The following is a 6000-nucleotide window of genomic DNA, read 5'->3' as shown; positions in this document are numbered from 1 at the left end:
GTAATGTGTTTTAATTAGCTTTTTTCCTCTGTGACTGTTTTCTGCATAAGAACTGTTATTTGTTAAATCTTAAATATGCACCAGTCTTCAACAGCCATACATTTGGGGTTTTTCCATGAAATGATGACCCAACAAAGACAAATGGATGGTGTTCCATGTAAATAAGTTCTTTTATGTGCTGATGGATTGTCCAGTTTTAGAAAGGAAAAGGGAGGGGAGGGAAGGGGAAAAATTAACTATAGTTAATTCACTGATAAAGTATACGATTGTTCAATCTTCTGTCTTCCTAACTGTGCCAGTAGTTATAGGTGGCATAAGGAAATGATTAAATATACAGTTGTAGAATATGGTCTGTTTTTCTGAAATTGAGTCTGTGTATTGGAGATAAACAAAAGCTGTTTTACTTAGTAACAGATTAAATTCTGCCATATAAAATCTTGATTCTAAGAGAAGTGATAGTAAAAAGAATTACATTTGAAAACTTAGCTTTAAAAAATCTTGATATTAAAAGTCTTGAAACTAAGTATGATTGAAATTTTAACCTATTACATGTTTCTCTAGATATATGAAGTTTTCTGACATTATATAGTACAAACAATTTTTGAGATTTTACAGTTGTGCACTTTACGATTTTTAATATTACAGATAGGAATTTTTTTGGATAGACATAAGAGATAGAATACTTTCTATAATTTATTTCCACTAGTTCTTTATAGTGTTCAGGTGGGTCTTCTAAATTTTACACAGCTATATAGCTCCACATCCTCAGTTTTTAATTTGTATCTATCCTGTCTCAAAAGCCTGGCAGTTTCCCAGATTGTGCTGTTTGGTTATGTGTTATTATGCAGGATGCATATGACGTGGAACTCTCTGTTTTGTTCTTTCATGTACCTCCAGATTTTTTTGATTGTATCTACTGTCACATACCTTTTGTTGACTCTTCTTTTGTTGATTTATTCTCTACTAGAGAGTGTGGGTATACGTCCTTTCAAATATCAGAAACCATATTGGAAAAAGAAATTAATTTAATTTAATTTCTCCTCTAGAGTGCAGTTTTTTCAGTAAACTTGGCTTGGGCTTTCTCAGGAATAAGACAGATAAGATTACTAGTGGAACAGTCAAATAAGATTTTTAGCAAACATATTCTTTTATCTTAATGATTTGAGTGTGCTGGAAATACCATTTGTGCGTTAGAACCTTTTTTTTTCTACCTTAAACTGTGCCCTAACTAAAACAGTCTCAATTTGAAGGAGTGTAACTTCACATACTAGCAAAAGATGCACAGTAAAATCAATCACGCTGAGGGGAGCTCAGTCTGTTTTCATCTGTACTGCCTAAATTTTGACAAGACGGGTAAAAGGTTCAAGAGATTTGTCTAAGACAATAATCAGATATTGAGCTTAATTTGATGTCTGAAAAGAAAAAAGCTGTATCTTAATGAAAAGTAACAGGATTTGACTACTATTAAAATTCACAATCTAATCAGAAATTAATGCTTTACAGAAATTATTACAACTTCCTACTTAGGCAGATATGAATGGAAAAAAATGGTGCAACAGCAATGAGTGGCTACAGCTTTGTTGATAAATGGTATTATTCAACAGAAAGTGAATTTTGAGTTACTTGCCTAAGACATTGCACAAAAGATTGTAATATGCCTATGAAAATAGCCTAGGAGACCAGATGCCACCTTCTCTGCCTGAACTATGTCATCAAAATTTCAAACAGTGAAAGAAACTGCAGAAACCAAATAAATTAGCTTCAGATTGTGTAGTCTTATTGATGCCAGAGCTGTTTATAACTTCTGTATAACTGTATAAGTGACAGTTAGTGAAAATGAATATCCATTGTATAATTCTTAATCCCTCAAAAAATGCTTTCCATCCTCATCTTGTCACTTTTATTATGGGAAACAAATAAGAGTCATCCTAAAGAAATTACTCTATTCACTCACACACGGAACTGTGTGAGTGGTTTAATTTGCATGGAGATATTAGCTGCGCTTTTAAGGAGTTAAACCATGGAAGGTGAAGGGCAAAAGCATGCTCCATAGCTCAAACACATAATATGGAGAATGGTCACATTTGTTCATTCCTGTGGTATTTTGGTTTTGTAAAAGACAAAATGATATATGATCTATTACTCCTTTTTCCATATACTTAGGAAAGCAGTAATCACCAGAAAGATATTGTTTCAGGAACTAGTTTAAAGACTAGTACCCAAAATACCAGTTATTTTGGGGGGAGTATAGCGTGTCTTCACAAAAGTAGGAATATCTGAGCAAGTCCTTCAGGTATTTATCTGCAAGATTTAGATCACCTGGAAAACATATTTATTTATACATCTTTAATTATAGTCTTCTCAGTGTTAAAATCTTGATCTTTATCAAAGTGTTTGCAAGGTGAAAAAGTTCTCTCAAGCTTAAAATTTGAAGAATGTTGCTCTAGACCAAAGGAACTCTAATTTACAGTGGAGTTACTGGGAAGACGACTTGGGCGGGGGGGAGCACACGAATATATTTTTGGATAACCTGCTGACCACATGCTGTTAATGTTTGTCTTCAGTGTGAGGAAGCAAAAGTATACTCAAGAATGAGATACATATAACCTGTGCTAATAAGATTAACTCACTGGCTCTTTACCCCCTTTACCCTGGTGAGATTGCTCTCCACCCACCAGTAAGGTTGTATTATCTTGTCTGTGGTTCAAGCAGTAAAGACTCCATTATTTCGAGCAAGGTGCCTTGGTCTAGATTCTACAAACTGCAACTTCTGTTAGTTCGAAGGCAGTAGCAGGCTCTTTATCCTTCACTAGAGAAGGTTGGAGTTGTTCAGGATCAATTAGCATCGGTTAGTTAAGCTGAGCCAGTGATCAGGCCAAGAATCTACTTCCCTGAATATCCATTTTGGGAATTCAAAGATCTAATTCGTGATTTATATTCATTTAATATGTAACTGCCTTCCCTGAAAATGAAATAATCTATTTCAAGCTGATCCTTCTTTACAGAGAATAAATCAAAATGCTTCAGTGCTAGGCCCGCTTTCTGAAGGCACAGACCTCTAAGCAAGAAAATCTGCCATCTGTTTGATCATCTCTTACTGTAATGGCCTTCAGCTATGAGCTAATCTAATCAAGGGAAATTTCTTAAGATTACATATATTTGTTGAGTGTCACTACGCCCACTTCTAAAGGGAACAAATTCAGATCCCTTTTTATCTTTTTTTTTTTGAGAAAAAAGTGTATCTATAGTGTAAGTGGATGCAGTGAATTTGAAATAATCTATCATACCTACTTCTGTAAGTGGTGAATCTGACTGTTATTCCCAGTTCTTCGAGTGTAATTTGATTTCTGTAAGACCAGAAATGGTATATGGAACAGAGCTTGGAGATCATCTATCAGTTTTGTTCTTGTTTCTATGTAATTGACTTACTGGAGAGGTTCTTGCTGAACAAACTTATTCATAGCAATCCCACACTATTCAAGCTGAGGTAACTGGATTTCTGAAATGCTAGTCTTCATATCTATATTCCTGCAAATGTCTGATACGATTGTTGTGAGCTTTCCACATGTGGAAGAATAAGCAAAATGCTTTCTAACTGATGGAGGTGTGACTTTGCCAGATAAATTGCTGTATGTGAAGGATTTTTGTTAGGTACAAGAAAATGCTTTCTGTGTTGACTGAAGAGAGAGATCCACCAAGGAGAGTGCAGATACTGAGCATTTTTTCAGCTTTTTACACAAATTCTGAGTAGGCAGCTTCTATTTCTAAAATGTTACACAACACAATGTTTAGAAACCCTCAGTCCAACAAGAGGAAGAAGAAGAGGAAGAAGAAAAATGTATTTTCAGACTGATACCTAGAAAAGCCTTTATATTATAGCTTCTTCAAGAGTTTAGTATTGCCTTCTCTGCGTTCTCTATTGGAAGCAGGCAACATCCCACAGTCCATACCACTGTGTTTTGCTTTACAATCCTTAATGCATGTTGGTTCCAGGAACTTTTGACCTCCAGATAGATGTAAGGTTTTGTGAAGTTCATGTTAAATACCATCAGCATCTCTCTCTTAGGTCATGTGTATTGAAAGAAATTAAAAAATAATCAGGACCAAAACAGACTCTTCTGGTACATTTAGAAATTACCCAGTTTTAAATGGTCAGATTCCTCAACTACTAGAAAGAAGGATATTTTTATGCTGAAAGGGTAATAAGAACACAGACTAGAATGGGTGTGGCTTCTGAGAAGTGTTTTTTGACCAGTAGTTCATATGGCTATTTTCAGTGATTATTCCACACCTTAGCCAGTTAATATTGAGGCACCCTCACTGACATATCAAAACTACCAACAACACTGTCAAATGCTCTTTAAATTTACTATTATTAAGTGCCTTATCCAGAGCATCCCTGAGGCAATGATTCAGCTGAAGAAAGTCTGATAGAAGATTTACTCTTTTGGATGGAGTCACAGTTATTGATTATAACTGATGTGATGTTTCTGGTTATAATCCATTAGAATCTTAGATTTTATTGCTGATACAAGCACCTAATAAGAAACAGTTCAGAAATTGCTATGGCTTTCAGTATATAAAATGGAAATTCTTTAGAGAATACTTTTTCTTCCAGGCAGCTGTGATAGCCTACTAGAATATCACAGAAGTGAATAAAACTTCTGAGCATTTCTGGATGCTCTCACACTTGATTTCCTAATCAAGAGTAGTGTTACCTTTCTTGGGAAGGGGCACAGAAATTGTTCTTATTTGTAGGGTATATGTTTTATCTAAAGGTGGTTAAAATCCTTATTGTCAGAAAAAGGGCTTGTTTTGAAAAAATAGTATCTGTCAGGTGTCTTCCCCAAAATGACTTAAGTGCCTTTTCTGTTCTGACTCTTAGAAGTATTTACTTTGTCAAACTGAATCTTAATGTCCTGGATAAACTAATTATTAAGTACTGAGCATTACCAATGGCTTGATATCCTTTCACTGAGAGAAGAAAAGACAGAATGTAAGCCACTTGACTTATTTAGAGATCTGATGTTACCAAAAGTTTACAATTGCATATAAGCAGTATACTTCTAAGAAATATGTAACTTTTCAGGAACTCAGTGTTGGTTAGGAAATAAATATTTATTAAAATAAATATATTAAGTATTTATTTACCAATTTAAGTAAGAGAAAATGTTCCACCATGGGGCAACAGTCATGCTGTTAGCAGTCCTGACTACTTTAACATAAAGTAAAACTGAGGCTCAGAATTCAAATTGTAAAAGATTCCATGGTATTTTTTTTTCGAGAGACTGGGACTGTGAATCTTAGTCAAGTCCATGTTCTAGTAAAATAATTCTTCCCACATAAATTTTACCATTTTTCTAGCAAGAAAGCATGAGCAGGTATCAGTAAGAGGCCCTCCTGTTTTATTGGTGCTGTTACCGATCTCTCTAAGGGTTTTTTGTTGTTGTTGTTTTTTTTTTTTTTTTTTTTAACTTCTTTGCTCAGGACTGGTACAGCTGAAAGTATATTTTTCCCATCATTCTTAAGTCTAGATTTTCAATGGAGTTTCTCTGAGACACTTTTTGTAGTGAAACCGTATTCCCTACAAGCATTGAAGACAAAAATAAACATCTCCATGAACAAAAGATTGTGTGTGGATGTAATTTTTTAATGTGTATATGATTTTGTTCTAAAAATTCCAAATATACTGCAAGCAAAACAAACCCAGTATATTGTTGTATACTTAAAAGGCCTCTTTGTAGCAACTGGATCAATCAGCAATCAGCTTACACCTTAAGATGCTGTGAATTTTCTATCTCATGAACTATGTAAAACTCCAGTTAAGTGCTCCTTTAATAGAGGTGACACTATATTGCATTTAGCCAAGTATACAGTTAACACATTAAGAAAATGCTGTAAACTGACTTCATGCTGACCTCCACTCAATGGTGGAGTAATTGTTAAGTAATTTTAAATTTTCAAAGCTTAGCACAAAAGCTGGGAGGAAGGGCTGGAAAG

The sequence above is a fragment of the Rhea pennata genome, chromosome 1 (assembly GCF_028389875.1).
Source record: "Rhea pennata isolate bPtePen1 chromosome 1, bPtePen1.pri, whole genome shotgun sequence".
Classification (NCBI taxonomy): Eukaryota; Metazoa; Chordata; class Aves; order Rheiformes; family Rheidae; genus Rhea; species Rhea pennata.
The sequence above is the reverse complement of the archived record's forward strand: the minus strand, read 5'-3'. Positions refer to the sequence as shown.